Source organism: Lathyrus oleraceus, chromosome 5, assembly GCF_024323335.1.
Source record: "Lathyrus oleraceus cultivar Zhongwan6 chromosome 5, CAAS_Psat_ZW6_1.0, whole genome shotgun sequence".
Lineage (NCBI taxonomy): Eukaryota > Viridiplantae > Streptophyta > Magnoliopsida > Fabales > Fabaceae > Lathyrus > Lathyrus oleraceus.
In genome coordinates this window covers 585,013,275-585,035,316 of record NC_066583.1, presented here as the reverse complement: position 1 = coordinate 585,035,316, position 22,042 = coordinate 585,013,275, and positions in this window count along the sequence as shown.

Genomic DNA, 22,042 nt, shown 5'->3' with positions numbered 1-22,042 from the left:
ATTTGTCATCCCTTTAAAATATCTTAAGAATATCAATCCCTTTTGCAATTAAGGATGAAAAGGGAGATGATTTGGAGTCTTCGATTCCTCTCCTCAATTATTTGGATACGAGTTACCTTACTCGACTATCTCAATAATCGTCATTCAAACTAAACATTAAATATATTAACTCAATTTCTCGCCCCCGTGTGATCGAAAATCTTTTCATAAAGAATATTGTTTATTTCTTTCTTACGCGCATAACAAACTAGTGCTTAAGACTCCTCCGAGAGTAGATAAACCAATATTTGTTCTCTAGAATGCGATCTAAATGGTTGTCCATTAAAAAACACCAATAAAATGTAGTTCCCCGAACTACAAATGCTCTGATTTCCTTATTGCACTATAAGGATAGTATGCACGAGGTTGCAAGATCTTGGCGAGCACACTAATAAAAAACCTCCATTTTTTCCCTTTTGAGGTTTCCGTTCTATTATCTTTTCAATCTTTTTTTATCTATCGAAGAAAACAATTAACATTAGCTAACATTCAAATTGCAAATTAGACTGAAAAGTTCCCGTTGAGTACAACAGGCGTGAGTGTGTTAATACCTTCCCCTTGCGTAATCGACTTCTGAACCCGAATATGCTTGTGACAACCATTATAATGTTTTTAAAGGTTTTATCGATATTTTCATATTCCTTCATTTAAATAAATAAAGTTTGGTGGCGACTCTGTTCGAACATACTTTCCCGTGACCATCGTGAATGGTCATATTTTTTGAGATGCGACAAACCCTAGTTTTAGTGGAGGAAGATTAATTTTGGGGAAGAAGATGAATTTCATTGTACCCAAATTTTGTTAAATAGGGGAAAACCATGAAGTGGGATTTAAGTTGCTGATATATCAACTATATAAGCAGAAAATAACAACGTTTCAGTCTAATGGATGGAAAGGACGGAAGTGATATAATTTAATAAAATTAAAACACTAATATGAAACTTATTTTTGTTAGAAGACCAATATGAATCTTAAAATGAAAGCATAAGTAAAAAACAATAATGCGTTTTATTACTGATTACAAACATTATCAAAGAAATGATTCAAGTTATATAATGTTTTAAACTTGAGATTAATACATAACAAAAGCTAGAAGAAGATGTTGCTAAACATCTCAAAACATATTTGTAAACCAACATAATTTGTGACTTCAATAGAGCACTTCATCCACTGCATCAATAATCTCATAAGTCATTTTCCCATCATACAACAACACAAGGAAATATATAATACTGTAACCATTATAAATTTGTTATTTCTTACATTAAAATATTAAAATAAAACATGTTTAAACATCTCAAAATGAATTTGTCAAATAACTCAATTTGTGGCCCCAACATCAGACTTCATCGTTGCAACAATAAGCTCAGTAATCATTTTTCCATCCTACAACTGCATGAAGAAATATATCATAGAAATTACAATAATTGAATATTTAAAGAACTTGTTGAAGTGAAAAGGAAGATTTAAAACATCAGCAAAAGGAAGATTTAAAAGATGGAGATTAAAATGAACAGTCTATAGTCTACAGTTGTTATCCCATATATATGTTTCACATCTACCTATGGATCTATACCTACAAATACCTTTATTATGATGAACAATCTACAACTGTTATCCCATAAATACACTTCATATCTACCTGTCATTCTATGTCTGCAAGGACCTTCATTACGATAAATAGTCTACAACTGTTATCTCATATATACACTTTACATCTACCTATCTAATATTAATCATGGTAAGGGTGTTTATTCCAAAATAACCCTGATTATTTATCAATTTGAACAAACTTTAAAAAGTGTGATTAAGGTATTTATCACTCTCTTTCATTCTATAAGATTTGACTTTCTTGGAATAGTTGTTCATTCTTTCTAATTGCAACATTTGTGCTTGTTGATTCTTCTACTTCTTTGTCATTAATAAGAATTTCAGCAACTTCTGCATCTGAAACTGGTGAATGCTTGAGATCTGCAAGTCTTTCTTTGTCATTTAATTTAGCATCACTTTCTTATGCTAGTGAATGACTTGTATCTATATTGCCTTATGCATACACTTATTAATTATGGATTTCAGTAGCCTCGAGAATTGAATTTGACTTATATTCACTATCACCATCATAACCTTCTGGTGTTTGGTTTTCTTCCATTTGCAAAGCATGCTCTTGTTCTACCAAAGTGACAAATTTGAATACTTCTTTGGATTCTAGAGCATCTTTAATATCAACTATATGAGCCAACTTTACTGCTTCTACCGACTATAAAATATGCTTTGGTTCCACCAAAGTGATAGATTGGCCCTTGAATCAACAATACATTTTTTTCATTTATTTAAATATCTGAATCAACAATGCACTCTTTCCCATTTATGAAAACATTTGTATCAATAATATATTTTTTCTCGTTTATTAAAATATTTGAATCAACAATACATTTTTCCCTTTTATAAAAATATTTGAATCAATAATATATTTTTCCCATTTATAAATATTTATGTATCGACAATAGTCTTTGCACAAATGATTTGTTGAAATATTTATTACTAAGACTCAATTTTAGTAGGAATATACACCATAAAAATTGAAAACATACCTAATGTACTTTCTTTATAAGGTAAATAAAATTTTAGTCTATATAGATATATAAAACTAAACTTTTTTTTCAAAATTTAATCTTTTTAAGTTATTTCGTTAACAATTTTAATTCATATTTTTATTTAAAAATTACTTTGGGTGTATATCTCATTAGCAAGAATGCATAATGCAAAGTTTCTAATTATTTAGTGATTAACTAAAATTTATGACACATCAACATTAAAGAAAACTCATTTTGTTATCATGTTGTCAATCTGATACGTCTTGTTGCATTGCACTTTCTTAGCTAGCAATTAAAAATAAAATGATTTAGATGTGTTAGTATTTATGTTTGTGAGTTGTCAATTTAAAACTACATTAATGAACCGTTTTTGAATATAGTTTTCCATTAAAATTTTGAAAAACATCTTGTGGGAACAGCTTGAAAAATTTACCTTATACCCCTACATTTATCCTTATACCCCTACATTTTATAAAAAATACTAATTTTATCCTTATATATTTTTAAATAATTTATTATTTTATTATTTAAATATTTTTTAAATTTTATTTTACATACCGGAAGACTTTGTAAAAAAATTCCGGTAGTCATTTTTCACGTATTTTTTAAACTTTTTTTTATGTGTCGGAAGACTTTACAAAAGAGTTCCGGTACACAAAAATTGACTACCGGAACTCTTTTACAAAGTCTTCCAGGTATACAAAAAAAAAGTAAAAAAATGTTTGAAAAATGAGTACCGGAACTCTTTTGCAAAGTCTTCCGGTTCACAAAAATTGACTACCGGAACTCTTTTGCAAAGTCTTCCGGTACACAAAAAAATGTTAAAAAAAGATTTGAAAATATTTTTTTAATATTTTTTTACATACCGAAAGACTTTGTAAAAGAATTCCGGTAGTCATTTTTCAAATATTTTTTTAACATTTTTTTTGTACCGGAAGACTTTGCAAAAGAGTTCCGGTAGTCAAATTTTATGTACCGGAAGACTTTACAAAAGAGTTCCGGTAGTCATTTTCAAATATTTTTTAACATTTTTTTGTGTACCGGAAGACTTTGCAAAAGAGTTCCGATAGTCAATTTTTGTAAACCGGAAGACTTTGCAAAAGAGTTCCGGTACTCATTTTTCAAACATTTTTTTATTTTATTTTTTTATATCGGAAGACTTTGTAAAAGAGTTCCGGTAGTCAATTTTTGTGTACCGGAACTCTTTTGGAAAGTCTTCCGGTACATAAAAAAAAGTTTAAAAAATACGTGAAAAATGACTACCGGAATTCTTTTACAAAGTCTTCCGGTATGTAAAATAAAATTTAAAAAATATTTAAATAATAAAATAATAAATTATTTAAAAATATATAAGAATAAAATTGGTATTTTTTATAAAATGTAGGGTATAAGGATAAATGTAGGGGTATAAGGTAAAATTTTCGAACAGTTTTTTACAAAAGAAAAGTTGATTCATATCATTAATAAGCAAATTAGCTCACAAAGACCAAGTTGCACTCACAAAAAAAACATATCAATAATAAAGTACATTGAAATTATCATAAAAAAAGAAGCTGACAACTAGCTCACATAAACTCCTTACAATAGACTAAATAACATTTATATTTATATTTAAATTATCATTAAAAAATAAGCTAAAAATTAGCTTATATAAATTTCTTATAGCAACTTCAATAACAAAATTACACTGAAATTATAAACATAGAGAAACATTTACATTGAAGGTCAGCATAAAGACAAACAATCCTTGCTATTTCTAAAATGAAAGTTTACAATGTAAAATGAAACTTTAATTAAAACTACTACCATATACCATATAACCTCCACAAAATTGATATTCAGCATTGAAGTTACTTCATAATAAAGTCATATTCAACCTCATTGCCAATGTAGCATGTTTCTTGCATAAAATTCAGTCAAATCAATCAGAAAATTGAACCACTTCAAAAAACTAACCGAGTTCCGTCCAATCACTTCACTCAACTTCAAACAGAGAACTTGGTAAAAGAGGAGGCAAATGCAGGTTTGCCACATGTTTAAATTGTTGCATCATACATATATCATGTCATTAAACTTGGTTAAAGCATATATGTTAGTTATGATTTACAACATTATTGACATCTAATAATAAATCACATTATCGCATTAGATAAATATCAATGTTTGTGTATCAATTGTTAAATAGTTCTTTTATAAAACCAAACACAACATAAAAACATGTAAGATAATTACGTCCCTACAATCTTTCAAAAGTAAAAATGCCAATAAAAAATTGAATCACACCAGTAATTAAATAACGTAAATAACATTTCACACAAGTAATAAATGGATAACAAAAAAGTAACTAAAGTTGAGTGTTCATACTGTAGCGGTAAATTCATGATCATCAAGCTATAAATAAGTGTTGAAAAGTATATCTTCGGCAAATATTTTTGTATCGTATCCACAGAGATTGGTTGATATTACCGCCGTTCTATAATCTGAATGTTATAAGTTTAGAAAGTAACAGGGTTGTTTTCTTTGGAAAAATATCTTGTGAGTAAATGTCACTAAAACAGTTAAAAATGGTTTTAATCAAATATAAAAGCTTGGCAAGATTGGAGTTCACTATTTCAAATGTTTATGATTCCTTATGATAAATAAATAGATTCAAGATTATTGATGATGTTCAAGTATCCTCTCAAAGTCATTTATGTCTAAATGATATCGTGATAATCACTATATTGATCCTTAGACGATCTCTCCACCTAACTATCAATATAGCAATCTTTAATGTTTAATACCAAAGAAGAGTAATGAATAAATCTATCTCTACAACTTATTCACTACTTGAAAATCTGTTTATGTCTAAACTCAAGTAATCTCTCTCGACAACTACTCAAATTTGGTTTTCAACTTAGAGCAAAAACAGTATTCAATACATCAACAATCTTTATCATATATATAAATCAACGTGAATACATAAACAGATGAGAATAGCTACTACCTCCAATCTTGACAAAAGGGGAGTTTAGCTCCTCATCATCATTGTTCAAAAGCAGAAAATTAGAGGAGAAAAACTCTGTGTTTCTCTCTTAAAAAATCTCTCAATATCAATGTGAATGACAATAATGTGTTGTTCCAATGCCCTAGAATAATGTATTTGTTTCTAACAAAAAAGGTTGACATTTCCCTAATTGGTCATTGTCGTCTAAAGCAGAAAAGCAATTCCCAGGCAGACATCAAAATGGCAATAAACTTTTCCTGCAAAACAGCACTTTTGACCCTCAGTAAGCTTGCTGGATTCGCAGCCTTCGCGGCGCGAACTGTTGCTTTTCCAGCTTCCTTGTTTGGCAAGCTTCCTCCAAGATGTAGTGTTGCAATCCAAGGCCTTCTTATCCCAAAATTCTACAAAACTAACAAAAAATGTGAAATAACTATTCAAAACAAAATAAATTAAACTTAATTGCATTTATACAAAATAGTGAGAATAAAAGTGTGTAATTACATCAAAACTTGGTAAAAGGGACCAATAAAATGGTATAAAAAGTAGTACTAATTGGTCCCTAACAACTCTCCCCAACTTAGCATTTTGTTTGTCCCTAAACAAAAGTTTCCACCCTTACAACCAAAGTCATGACACAAAAGATTTAAACAAGAATTTATCAAGGACATCCAAATGGTTCAAAAGTGTTTGGCATCTTCTCAATTCACCTATCTCAATTCTAGACAAAGCATGAATAAGGGAAATGGTAAAGTGCAAAAATCATTTCAAGGAATTCAAAGCCATATATGTCAAAATTGAATCAAGCTTACACACACATCATGATAATGATGAATAACATGAAGGGTTACTTTCACTCATCCAAGCATTTAAATCAACAACAACTCAAATCATGCGGTTATCACAACAAGTACCAAATCATGTGAAAAATGAGAATCAAGAGGTCTTTCAAGGGTTGTAATGTGGCTTAGGTTCCAAGAAAGGATATGATTAAGAGAATTCAACCAAATTGCCTATTCTAAGGGAGCATTCCCAAAGATTCACTCTACACAATTTCCCTTTCTTTGATCCCTATCTTTTCTTTTTCTTTTTCTTTTCAAATCCACACAACCATGAGTATTTCCTTTGCTTTTCTTTTTCTAATTTTTTTTTCAATGCTCTATGGTTTCAAGGGTGATTTCTTTTTCTTGTTTCTTTTGATATTTTTACCCTAACATAGAAACTCACTTTTCCAAGTTTCTAATCAACTTTTCACTTTACTCTCTCCAACTTTAGATTCCAAAACCACATTTATTCAATAATGCTCCCTACTTAGACATAAGCAAAAGGCAAAATTTTTGCAAACAGCTCGGTTTGAAGTTTCGACTGATACGAAAGAAATTAGGATTCATTTATTCCACAATTTTCAATTGATTTTACAATGATCAATCAAATGAATCCTAAAATAAGCTCAAAGGGGTTTAACTAGGGATTATTCCTCACAAGGTTAGTTGATTCAAACTTTTTGGTCAAGTGGTTTTTCTCACAAACAATGCCTCTATCATTTTCAAAAACTTTCACAAAAATAGATTGATGCATGATTTAGCATGATAAGAATGAGTTAAAATAATGCTCGGTTTCCCGCTTTTTAGTGTACAATGGAAAGCCTCCTCACAATTGGTTAAGTCCTAATTTGATTCAAAACTGACATATACTTCAATGAATTTATGAAATGGAATTTGCACACACCATCAAACTACTTCATGTTAAGTCTAGAAAGCGATAAAGTGTACCTTGAAATGCCGACACTAATTCTTATCATCACCACTCGAAGTATCCTATGCTTCTTTCTTTGTGATCATTTCTCGGTTGCTTAAAGCTTGACTTAAGAATAAGAACAATTAAACAAAAATGTTGGTAAACCAAAATTTGATTAAAACACACTTAAATCTCAACTAGCATTCTTGCAATTGTCAAAATACTAACAAAAATAAAGTGCCAAAATAAAGTTATGGTGAACTAGAGCCACCCAAAAGTACATTACAAATTCCCAAAAACAAAAACAGACTTAGTAAAAAGAAACTCAAAAATACAACAACTCTCAAATCTCCACATTCTCAATCCTCCTCCTCTTCGTCACCACCTACGTTTCCAAGAACATCCTCCATCTCCTCATTTGGGTCTGCACTACCTCCTGCACCCCCCATAAAATTTGGCCTGCCCTCAGGCCAATTAGCATAAGCTGCATAGTCAGCTTGCGAAGGAAAAGTTCGGGCCTCTGGTGCCAGAAACGTGTTCTGAAACTGCTGCTGCATGGCATCGAAAAGAAATGATTGAGACCTCCTAGAGGCCTCAAAGTTCTCGCAGCAGTAGTTGGCAAACGCCATCTGATCAAAACCTGGGGTAGTGTGAGGTTGAGGTCGGGGTCTGGCTCGGGCTCTGGATGAAGAAGTACTGGGTGCATCAGTCTTATCATTTGGGTTTTGCAGAAACCTGTTCAGGTATGAATCATTGATCACACTGGTGATCGAGAAGTGTACTTCCTCAGGGATGGGGACATTTGCCTGACGGCACAGTCCCATGATAAGTCCTGGATATGCGAGTACACCAGCTTTGCCACCGAAATTGGTCCCGCTTAAAACCATCTTCCTCATTTCACCTGCAATGATGGCTGCGACATCCACTGACTTCCCGACCATGATGCAGTACAAGAGACACCCTACGTCCATAGGAATTGTGGTGGTGTGGCTTCTTGGTCTGATATTAGTCAACAGTAGCACCAAGAAAGCCCTAGCCCCCAAATTGAAATTTTCCCTTTTCCACAATTTTGGATGTCCTTGATCATTCATTTCGTAGGATTTCCCGCGGATGCATAGGGTAGTATTAACCGCATCAAGATTCCACTTGTTAGCCGCCTCCATTGTACCATACTCGCAACACTCTCCCTCTCCAAGAGTTAGGGGATTACCCAGATAAGCATTAATATCATCCCTTCCAAAGGAAACGATCTTGCCCCTTACCCTGGATCGGTAAATGAAAGTCGTACCCTCCTCGCAATGCATAGCATTCATATAAAATTCCCGAACGATGTCGTAGTTGATTACTGCTTCTGGTTCCCATAACTTCATCCATTTTCGTCGTTCAAAAACCGCAACCACACTATGATACACCCCGGTTGGAGCTAGACGGATAAACCGCTCAGGCAAAATTGTTCTCTTAATGAGGCTCTCGAATCGTGCCTCATGTTCATCACTAATGAACCTTCGGATTGAACGGGCTTGAGGAGGTGCCATGGTTTTAGTTCTTTTGGGCATCTGCAATCAACACCAGAACAACCACCGAACAAATATGAACAGTATTAGCAAACAATCAACACAAAAATATGGTGCTGGAATTCACAGTTCGCGGCGCGAAGGCTAGTTCGCGGCGCGAACTCTGTGAATTCAGGAAATCTCCCAGAGCTTCCTAGGGTTCCACAATTGGGGAGTAATCTACTCCCAATCAGTCAAAGTTCTCAACTCTACCCTAATCCTATTCTAAATCAAACATGCAAAGCGATTTCAAGCGGTAATCAACAGAAAAATTTGATTTCTAACCAACCCTAATGAAAAACCTAAAGAGGGATTGGAAAAGAGAAATTGAAGAGTAAATACCTTATGAATCGCTAAAGCTTGCTAAAAGATGAAGATTTGAACAATGGAAACTGAAGGATTTTAAGATTTGGTGGGATTTTGAGAGTGGGGTGAAAGCGCGGCAAAGTTGGTTTGAAATGAGAAATGTTTGAAATGAAAAAGAAATGACCTAAACAGAATTTAAGTGATTCTGTCACGCAGAGTTCGCGGGGTGAACAGTGTTCGCGGCGCGAACAGCAGAAAACAAAACCACTCAAAAAAATTTCATTCAGTTCGTGGCGCGAACAGGGGGTCGCGGCGCGAACTGCAAAAAACAGAACCCATTCAAAAAATTTCATTCAGTTCGCGGCGCGAACAGGGGGTCGCGGCGCGAACTGCAAAAAACATAACTTAAGAATTCTAAAACTTCAACAGAGCCAAAAATCACACAACAGAGAAAAATAAAATGAAAACTAACAACGTTGGGTTGCCTCCCAACAAGCGATTTGTTTAACGTCGTTAAGAGTTCGACGGTACCTCAATTATCCTGGTCTAGATAAGGAAATGACACACACATCACGGTTTATGTCACCGTTATGATAGACTTTCAGTCTTTGACCATTGACAGTCCAGCTCTCTTGTGACTTTGGATCCTCTATCACAATGGCTCCATAATTCCGTACTTCCTTGACAACAAATGGTCCTGACCACTTCGAATTCAACTTACCAGGAAATAACTTCAACCTTGAGTTAAAGAGCAATACCATTTGTCCAACATGAAACTCCTTATGGCGGACCTTTCCATCATGGTATGCCTTTACCTTTTCCTTGTACAGCTTATTAGAATGGTATGCATCGTTCCTTAATTCCTCCAATTCATGGAGTTGACCTTTCCTTCTTTCTCCAGCTAGAGTGGAGTCGAAATTCAAGAACTTAAGAGCCCATAATGCTCTATGCTCCATTTACACTGGAAGATGACAAGTCTTCCCGTACACCATTTGAAACGGAGTCAGCCCAATAGGTGCTTTGTAGGCAGTACGATACACCCACAAAGCTTCATCCAGTTTTAAGGACCAATCTTTTCTTGAATTCGAGACTGTTTTCTCAAGGATCCGTTTGACTTCCCGGTTTGAAACCTCAGTTTGACCGTTCGTTTGTGGGTGGTAGGGAGTGGTCACCTTGTGCTTTACACCATAATGTTGCAGAACTTTTTCTAAGGGTGCATTGCAGAAGTGTGAGCCTCCATCACTTACCAACACTCTAGGCACACCAAAACGTGAAAATATGTTCTTCTTTAAAAATTTAATCACAGTTTTGGCATCGGCCTTAGGTGAGGCAATTGCTTCCACCCACTTCGAAACATAATCAACAGCTACTAGTATGTACTCATTTGAGAAAGAAGAGGGGAATGGGCCAACGAAGTCAATACCCCAACAATCAAAAACTTCCACTTCTAGCATGTTAGTTAGAGGCATTTCATCCTGTTTTCCTATTCCTCCACTCCGTTGGCAAGTATCACAACTCTTCGCATGTTCGTGCGCATCTTTGAATAAAGATGGCCAATAAAAACCCGATTGGAGTACTTTAGTGGCTGTTCTCAAACCACTATAGTGACCTCCATACGGAGAGTTGTGACAGTGCCAAAGAATGTCTCTTGACTCCTCAATTGTTACACACCTTCTCAAAATATTGTCTGCTCCTACTTTAAACAGATAGGGATCATCCCAAACATAATATTTTGCATCTGCCAAGAATTTCCTTCTTTGATTGCAAGTGAGGTCTTCCGGTGTTAAACCAGTTGCTTTGTAATTAGCAAAATCAACAAACCAAGGCCTCACTTGAATCGCATAAAGTTTTTCATCTGGAAATTCTTCTCTCGCCTCTTCTTCTTTGTTTGTAATTTCTACATTGACCAAACGAGACAAATGATCCGCCACCAAGTTCTCGGAACCTTTTTTATCCCGAATTTCTAGATCAAACTCTTGTAATAAAAGGATCCAACGAATAAGCCTTTGTTTTGAATCCGGCTTGGTAAGCAGATATTTTATCGCTGAGTGGTCAGTGTAGATTACAACTTTTGAACCAATCAAATAAGCTCTAAATTTTTCCAATGTATATACTATGGCTAGTAATTCCTTTTCAGTTGTTGCGTAATTAACTTGTGCTTCATTAAGCACCTTACTAGCATAGTGTATGGCATGGAAAACTTTATCGCTTCTTTGTCCTAACACCGCACCAACTGCATAATCGCTAGCATCACACATGAGTTCAAAATCAAGGTTCCAGTTTGGTGCTACGATTATTGGTGCGGTGACCAACTTTTCTTTCAAATCTAAGAAAACTTTAAGACATGACTCATCAAAAAGAAAAGGTGTACCTTTGTTGAGCAAATTGCTCAATGGCTTTGCGATCTTTGAAAAATCTTGTATGAATCTCCAGTAGAAACCGGCATGTCCTAGAAAGCTTCTTATCCCTTTAATGTTAGTTGGAGGTGGCAGTTTCTCAATAACCTCCACCTTGGCCTTGTCCACCTCTAGCCCTTCAGAAGAAATCTTGTGACCAAGTACTATACCCTTAGTGACCATAAAATTGCATTTTTCCCAGTTGAGCACTAGGTTGGTCTCCACGCATCTCCCCAGAACTACATCAAGGTGTTTTAAGCACAATTCAAAAGATGATCCATAAACAGAAAAATCATCCATGAACACCTCAATGCATTCTTCTATCAAGTCTAAAAATATAGCTTGCATACACCGTTGAAATGTGGTCGGTGCATTACATAATCCAAAAGGCATTCTTCGGTAAGCAAAGATGCCAAAAGGACACGTAAAAGCTGTCTTCTCATGATCTGCCGGGTTTACTGAAATTTGATTATACCCCGAATATCCATCCAAGAAACAATAGAAATTTTTGCCGGCGAGCCTCTCCAACATTTGATCCATGAAGGGTAGTGGGAAATGATCTTTCCTTGTGGCTTGGTTCAACCTTCTATAGTCGATACACATTCTCCACCCTGTCACTGTTCTTGTCGGAATCAACTCATTTTTATCATTTTTGATCACCGTCATTCCGCCTTTCTTGGGGACCACTTGTACCGGACTCACCCATGCACTATCAGATATAGGATAAATCATTCCGACTTCCAATAGTTTGACAACTTCTTTCCGGACCACCTCTTTCATTGATGGATTCAGACGCCTCTGAGGTTGCGCAACTGGTTTGAAATTTTCCTCCATCATGATTTTATGCATGCAATAGGCCGGACTAATACCCTTCAAGTCGGATAACACCCACCCTATCGCACCTTTGTTCTTTTTCAATACTTGAATCAACTTGTCTTCCTCTTGCGTGGACAATGTGTTGCTTATAATCACGGGTTTAGTATACTCGTCTCCAAGAAACACATACTTCAAGTGTGACGGAAGCATTTTCAACTCTAACTTTTGCTCTTCCGTTTTCTTCTTTGTATCCAAATCTTCCATTAATTCTTCTTGATAGGACAGCTCACCACAAGATTCTAGCTCATGCAACATTGCTCCGATCTCTTATTCCTCATTGTCGGTTAACACGTTGTATGCTCCGATAAGGGATCTTTCTAGAGGATTAGAGATGTGAATTTGGTTCGCGACCTCCACTACTTCCTCTTCAATTGCATCGATTCGGAAGGAATCATGCTTATCGGTTGGATGCTTCATAGCTTCGAAAAGATTAAAAGTCACCTCTTCATCTTGCACTCTCACCTTCATTAGCCCATCATCTATGTCGATCATCATCCGAGCTGTTTTCATAAAAGGTCTTCCAAGAATTAGGGGTACATCGCGGTCCTCATCCATCTCTACTATTACAAAGTCCACCGGAAACAAAAATTTGTCCACTTTCACAAGCATGTCTTGGGCGATTCCGTATGGTGAGGTGGTAGACTTGTCGGCTAGTTGTAGAGTCATTCTCGTCGATTTAATCTCAACATTCCCCAATCTTTTGACAATGGAGAGGGGGATTAAATTTATACTAGAGCCCAAGTCAATCAACCCATTTCCAACGTATGTGCTTCCAATGGTTACTGGTAGAACAACCCAGCCCGGATCGGACTCCTTCCTTGGGAGAGTCTTTTGGATGATGGCGCTACACCGTGTATCAAGCAATATGGTCTCATCTTCCACGTGTCGCCTTTTCTTGGTAAGAATGTTCTTCATGAATTTAGCATACCGTGGCATTTGTTCTAATGCATCAGCAAATGGAATGTTGATTTGGAGTTGCTTGAAGATGTCCATGAACCGTGCATAATGCCTAGCATTGTCCTTCCTTGATGGAGCATGTGGATAGGGTAGATGTTGAGTTGGAATGACGCTCACCCCTTTCTCAGATTTCTTTTTCTTCTTTGATTCAACATCTTTTTTCCCTTCTAAATCAATCTGCTGATCAGTTGGCAAAACCTGCTTTTTCGCGGCGCGAAGGTGGTTCGCGGCGCGAACTGAGCATTTCCAGTAGCATTTTCCATTTCACCAACTATGTCTTTTTCTCCCAGCATCCCATCAGTGATGTTCTCTTCTACAATCTCTTCACCTTTTTCACTTACCAACTCTTTACCACTCCTTGTGACAATTGCTTTGCAATGCTCCTTTGGATTCGGTTGAGTGTTAGCAGAGAAAGAAGGCCCTGCATTTTGTTCCGACAGTTGCTTCGCGAGTTGGCCTACTTGATTTTCCAGATTTTTAATTGCTGCTTCGTTACTCTTCTGATTTGCCATGGAAGCTTGCATGAATTGTTGAAGAGTGTCTTCTAGCTTGGAATTTCCTCCTTGCGACTGCTGTCCTTGAGAGTTTGGAGGTTGGTAAGGACTTTGCTGCTGAAAATTCTGATTGTTGAACCTTGACGGTTGATAGCCTTGATTGTTTCTTGGTTGGTAGCCTTGATTGTTAGGTTGTTGTCTTTGATAGCCCTGATTTTGATTGTTCACATAACTCACTTCTTCTTGGGGTGGAGGACAAAAACCAGTAGGGTGATCCCCTTGACATAATTCGCAACATGCTACTTGATGCTGAACTTGAAACCCTTGAATCTCTTTTATTTGCTGTGAAAGCTTGGCCATTTGTTGAGTGAGAAGCTCCACTTGTTGAGAGAGTAGCTTGTTTTGAGCAAGGATGGCATCATTGGTATTTAACTCAAGAACTCCCGGCTTACGTTGTGAAGGGCTACGATCATGTTGACCTTGATGATCATTGAGGGCCATCCGTTCAATAATGACTTTAGCTTCTTCCGCAGTTTTTGACATAAGCGAGCCACCCGCGGTGGCGTCCAGAAGTGTCTTGTGAGTTGATTGGAGTCCATTTAGAAAAATATGGATTTGAGTGAGCTCATCAAAACCATGTCCCTTGCATTTTCTCAACATTGATTTGAATCTTTCCCAAGCTTCATTTAGAGACTCGTTGCCTCCTTGAGTGAATACCGCAGTAGCCGTTTTGGCTTCCATGAATCGGGATTGCGGGAAATATCTTTCTAAAAAATTTTCCTCAAGTAAATTCCAATCCGTCATCACTCTCGGTGCTTGATCAAGATACCACTCTTTTGCCTTTCCCACTAAGGAGTGTGGGAACATCCTCTTGAATAGTGCCTCTTCTCCCGTTTCATCTATTCCCGTAGAACCCGCAATCTCATAAAATTTGATGAGATGGGTATACGGATCTTCGTGATCCATTCCGGTGAATGGATTTGCATAGAGAAGTTGGAGGATTCCGGTCTTCATCTCCGTATTTCTTCCTCCACGGGCAAATTGAGCATTTCTTCTTGGACTATTGACGGACATTTCGGTACGATTATCATCCGCCATGTTTCCTTCACAAGCCTCTACAACCACTTCTTCGATTGGAACAAGTGCGGAAGTAGATGCTTCTTCTCTCCGGTTTCTCTCTTCGGCTAGTTTCCTTCTCCTTCGTGTTTTGCTATTGAGCTTCCGAAGTATTCTTTCAATTTCAGGATCGAATTGAAGTTGCTCCTCGGTTGCTTTTCCTCGCATGCACTAGAATCTACAAAACTAACAAACCAAGTGAAACAAAAGAGAGATAATAATAATTGTAACACAACTTAAAACAAAGAATTATTGCAATGCTTGTAATATCGACACCAATCCCCAACAACAACGCCAATTTGTTGAAAAGTATATCTTCGGCAAATATTTTTGTATCGTATCCACAGAGATTGGTTGATATTACCGCCGTTCTATAATCCGAATGTTATAAGTTTAGAAAGTAACAGGGTTATTTTCTTTGAAAAAATATCTTGTGAGTAAATGTCACTAAAACAGTTAAAAATGGTTTTAATCAAATATAAAAGCTTGGCAAGATTGGAGTTCACTATTTCAAATGTTTATGATTCCTTATGATAAATAAATAGATTCAAGATTATTGATGATGTTCAAGTATCCTCTCAAAGTCATTTATGTCTAAATGATATCGTGATAATCACTATATTGATCCTTAGACGATCTCTCCGCCTAACTATCAATATAGCAATCTTTAATGTTTAATACCAAAGAAGAGTAATGAATAAATCTATCTCTACAACTTATTCACTACTTGAAAATCTGTTTTATGTCTAAACTCAAGTAATCTCTCTCGACAACTACTTAAATTTGGTTTTCAACTTAGAGCAAAAACAGTATTCAATACATCAACAATCTTTATCATATATATAAATCAACGTGAATACATAAACAGATGAGAATAGCTACTACCTCCAATCTTGACAAAAGGGGAGTTTAGCTCCTCATCATCATTGTTCAAAAGCAGAAAATTAGAGGAGAAAAACTTTGTGTTTCTCTCTTAAAAAATCTCTCAATATCAATGTGAATGACAATAATGTGTTGTTCCAATGCCCTAGAATAATGTATTTGTTTCTAACAAAAAAGGTTGACATTTCCCTAATTGGTCATTGTCGTCTAAAGCAGAAAAGCAATTCCCAGGCAGACATCAAAATGGCAATAAACTTTTCCTGCAAAACAGCACTTTTGACCCTCAGTAAGCTTGCTGGATTCGCAGCCTTCGCGGCGCGAAGGCAGTTCGCGGCGCGAACTGTTGCTTCTCCAGCTTCCTTGTTTGGCAAGCTTCCTCCAAGATGTAGTGTTGCAATCCCAGGCCTTCTTATCCCAAAATTCTACAAAACTAACAAAAAATGTGAAATAACTATTCAAAACAAAATAAATTAAACTTAATTGCATTTATACAAAATAGTGAGAATAAAAGTGTGTAATTACATCAAAACTTGGTAAAAGGGACCAATAAAATGGTATAAAAAGTAGTACTAATTGGTCCCTAACAATAAGCTGGACGTCAATTAAACCAGAGTCGCCACCGCGCTTTTATTGTTTTCAAGGGAAAAGGGAAAAGTACGAACAAAACTCAAAAATAAGAAATTTTCAAATCAAAACTAATAAAATGCCAAAGATTACAGGTAAGGGGGTTGGTTACACATAGGGAAGGTGTTAGCACCCAAAGTGTCCTAGGTACTCCTAGGGAGTCCTTTTTTGTGTGCATATGTATTTTTGTACAAAATGATGTTTGCAATAAATAGAGTGGAGGGATGGGAAAATAATTCATTGATTATATTTTTGTGTTTGACAAGACCTTCGTACTTGTGCCTACGTACCAACATAAAATGAGGGATCAAAACCTCGTAGTTCGTGGTAACAATTTCAAAGTGGATGCATTGCTTTTAACAAAAAATTAGGTTTAACAAAGGCACAAAAGACCTAAAAAGGTTTGAATGAGTGTTAGTTCTTTTTGTCTTTTGAAATTTTAAGTCAAGTATAGTTAGGTTCATTTACAAGTTTGATTAAGAAAAGATTTTAAAAATTCAATGGCATAAGGGCAAAGTTTCTAATTTGCAATATGGCCTAAGTTTAGAAAACACAAGCAAAGAAGATTTTGAAAGAGGGGAGAGATTTGAAATTAAATAAGTGAGGAGGAGATGAATGGACTAATCCTAATCAAAAATTTAAAAGTTAAGAGTTGAAAATATCTGACTAATGGGCTGCAATCCAATAGACAAGAATGTCATATAGAAACCCAAATTTCCCTTGGACTTTAGAATCAAGCAATATCAATACACAAATAGCAAGATGAAGAGAAAGGCATTAAATAAAGATAGTCACATCCAAGCTTAGCAACTTCATGATCTCCTTCATAATCTCCCATGTATCAGATGAATTCAAAGATAGGCACCAGACACAGGTTCAAAGTAACAGCTTCAATAAGACCATATAGCAGATGAACTCAGATGGGATCATAATACTTGCTTCAGGTGAAGTTTCATATCACAAGCACTTGGTTTCATGAAAGTTGGCATTGGCCAAGTCCTTTTGATGTTGGGGAAAATCACTTGTTCAATGGCATTGATGCAAAATGACCTATAATGTATCCTCATATCACATGCACATAAAAGTTGAATTTTCTTTTCCTCCAAACATCAAAGTTGAAGTAGACATATTGAATTTGATTGTGAAACTTGGAAATCTTTCATATCATACAAATTGAGCAAGTTATGGTCTTGGGAAGTTGACCTTCAAATTAGGGTTTAGACAAAATGACCTATAATCTTTCATCATAAAAAATGACTTTCCAAGAAAATATAGATCTTGACCTCAACATGAAAGTTGTTTGGAATGTAATTTAGAGTAGTGTTACTCTTGTAATAATTTTCATATGACAAAAATTGTAGGAGATAGGGTCCAGGGAACCCCAGTTTTGATCAGTTGACTTCCTCTGGTCAATCACCATGAACCAACTTGATAGCTTGCCATTATATTGACTTTTGGGACTCATGGAGGATCATATATGCATAAGATGATGGAATTTGAAGTATCCCTTGAAATATTTGATCAATTGGTGAGGAATCTTGTTGAAGAAGTTACATAAGATACCCAGATGAATTAGGGTTTCCAAGGCAAACCAACTCCAAGCTCTTGATGATTTCTTGATCAAAATAACATGTGAAGACCATGGGGATTCATATATGATGCTTGAAGCCATAGTAAACCAATTTTTGATTGAGCTCTTTGTCTTGAGGGTCTTAAACCCTAGATGTGAGCTTGATAGATCAAAGGCGAGCACATGCCCTACCTACAAAAGAGTTAGTTTATACAAAGACATATTTTTGGTATTTTGGTTAGTAAAGATGATAAAAAACAAAGTATGATACAATCAAATGGTGCTTAGTGATCTCTCCCAATGCAAACCCAATGAATGAGGGGTAAGGAGGATGCCAAGATGTGATCCCAATGCCAATGCATATGATGTGATAGCATGAGGGATCTTAGGGTCAAATTTGGGGTCTTACAGCTGCCCCTATTTAAGGACGTTCTAACTGAGGAGATGAAGGTTTAAATATTCGCATCGACTCAGTAGAATGGGCTTAAATAACAACATATAGAAACAAATTTTGGTCCCTAAGAGACCTCATGATGCATATGATATGAATGTTTAGAAATAATATCTGTGGGGAAATATTTCCACAAAGGAAAAGAATTCAGAGAGACCGAAAGTCCGCAAGAGCATAATGTATTCCGTAAGGAAAACTCACTGGGGAGACAGAGACTCTGGGGGAATAAAAGGTTGCGCGTAGGTCAGGTTACGACTTACAACAACTGGGGGACTCGAGGGATTCCATGAAAATAAATCAATGGAAAGACTCAGCCAGGGAACAAGAGGAATATCTGCATGGGAAACGGGTAAATCAGAACAAAGCTGAAATACTCGGGCCAAACAGGAAACGGTGATTTCACTAAGGAAATGCACATTTAAACTCGACTGGAGAAGAAAAGATCTTCAACACAGGAGGAGCGGAAATCTATTATCTATTATCGGTTACTGGGTAAGGAGATAACAGAAATCTGACAGGGAGAACATCTGTTACCAGTTAGGGTAAACATATCAAGGATGACTCGCTGAAGGCAACCAGGAGGTGTATCCATTACCGGTTAATGGGTAAGAATAAACTGTTGGGGAAAAGCCAAAATAGGATTTACAACTACCAGTTACTGGGCAGAAGACCAAAGAAAGAGAATATTCGTCACTGGTTAAAGTAAACATATCAAGGATAAACTCAAAAAGGAAAGAAAATCTGTCACCGATTAGGATGAACATATCAAAGATAGACTTGCCTGGGGATTCTATGGAGGATATCCGTCACCGGTTAAGATGAACATATCAAGGATAAACTGCCTGAAAAAGTAGGAATTACATCTATCGAATACTGGATAGAATACCGAAAAGAGAATATCCGTCATCGGTTAGAATGAACATATCAAGGATAGACTCAAAGGGGAAAATAGGAATTACATCTATCAGTTACTGGATAGAATACCAAAAAGAGAGTATCTGTCATCGGTTAGGATGAACATATCAAGGATAAACTCTGCAAAGGGGATAAAAGCAGGATTTATAACTACTAGTTACTGGGTAGAAGACCGCAAAGAGAAGGAAATTTGTCACCGGTTAAGATGATCATATCAAGGATTAACTCTCTGAGGAACAAAATAGGGATTACAACTACCGGTTATTGGGTAGAATACCACAAAGAGAAAATATATGTCACTGGTTAGGATGAACATATCAAGGATAGACTCAAACACGGGAAGACAATATTTGTCATTAGTTAGGATGAACATATCAAGGATATACTTCCTGGGAGACGTGAAAACGAATTCGCTGGGGGAGCAAGGTTACCGTTGCCGGGTATTGGGCAAAAGTGACAAACATGAGAAGAATATTACCAATTACTGGGTAATAGGCTCTCAAGGGACCAAAAGCTTCTATCTAGGTAAAATCTAGAAAGAAAAGGTCAATCAAAGGACTCAACCCAATGAGGATATAACTTAAAGAGAGTGATTCCATCCAGATAATCAACTGGGGAGGAAGCTGAAATAATAATCATCCACGAGGAAATAACTCAGTGGGGAAAGGAGAAAGGTTAAAGTCTTTTTGCTTAATGGACTGACACTCTATAATCGAAAGAGGACAGACAAACCAAATTTGCATGGGGAAAAAGGTATATCACCATAGCAGAGGATCAAAACGAACGGTGAATCACGAAGTGCAACAATGCAATAATGAAATTATATGAATGTATATGTATATGTATATGTATATGTATATGTATATGTATATGTATATGTATATGTATATGTATATGTATATGTATATGTATATGTATATGTATATGTATATGTATATGTATATGTATATGTATATGTATATATGATGATTATGCTAACAAGACAATCACAAAGGATACAAGTGTCATTAATTTGAATCATCAATACGGCCCCTAGCCAATCTTCACGGGAGGGAAACAACTGTTGGAGAAAAACAAGCAAACATCTTGAAGGCTCAATCCTGGCTGGGTAAAGCACAAGGAGAGGATCTGCTGAGGAAACTTTGCAGGGAATTTTAGGTTAACACCATATCAAATGGGAGACAACCCTGCAGGGGACAAACACAATAGCTGCTCAAAATCAGGAATAACTCTGACAACTTGCGGAGAAACAAAATTCTGCCGAAGTCGTGCTAATTGCCGAAATAACACGCCTACAACTCAAGAGAGGTCAACAAACTTGGTTGGGGAAACCAATAGGACTCGACTACTGAAATGATGTCGGGGATGAAATAAGAATGACGCCACTGCTTGGGGAGAACCAATACTGCTCCGCACTTAGGGCTTACCGCTCTTCAAACCGTTGCTGATATTCCTTTAAATGATATCGATTGCTTAAAATAACTGCTTTTATATATTTAAGAAAATATGATTTTAATTTAAAATTTAATTTCAAAATGATCATAACAAAATTTAAATCTATTTGGCTAAATTAAACAAGAGTATAAACAATTGGATAAAAAACTCAACTTTATTTAACGGAATGGTAGTCTGTAAATGAAAAGACTCTATTGATCTTTACAAAAGTTGAAAAATGGTAATTTACATGGAAAAGGGCTATATTGAATATAATGATCATTAATCATTCTACCAACTTTTGATGTCCACTGTGCTCTTGGTGACTTCATCGGGAATGGTGAATCAGAATTGATTGACTTGCTCGAGAATGTCTTCAAAACTGAAGACCGATAGGATGCAGTTACTTGCCATAATCCCTAATTTATGCATAAATTGCCCCAAGGTGGGGTACTCAATTTATCGGGATAGTTTTTTTCTTCTGTTTTTTATGTCTCTAATTTTTGCCTGGACCGCCCTTTCGGGTTTCGATCCACCGAGACACTCATTTTTGCCTAAGCTGTCCTTTCAGGTTTTCAACTTAGCGAGCTGCTCTTTTCTTTTTAGACGAAGTATTTCTTGATTGCATCTGCGTTCACAAGACGAGTGAACTCTTCACCATCTATAGTTGTAAGAATCAAAGCACCGCCTGAAAAGGCTCTCTTAACAACATATGGGCCTTCATAATTAGGAGTCAATTTGCCCCTAGAATCTGGCTTGAAAGATAAAATCTTCTTGAGCACAAGGTCACCTTCTCTGAACATACGAGGTCTGACCTTCTTATCAAAAGCTTTCTTCATCCTCTGCTGATATAACTGACCATGACACATGGCAACCAATCTCTTCTCTTTTATTAAACTCAGCTGATCATACCTAGTCTGACACCATTAAGCCTCAGTCAACTTGGCTTCCATCAAGACACGCAATGAGGGGATCTCAACTTCTACTGGGAGCACAACTCCCATGCCATAAACAAGTGAGAAAGAGGTTTCCCCTGTTGAAGTGCGGATGGATGTACGATACCCGTGTAAAGAAAATAGGAGCATCTCATGCCAATCTTTGTATGTTACAACCAT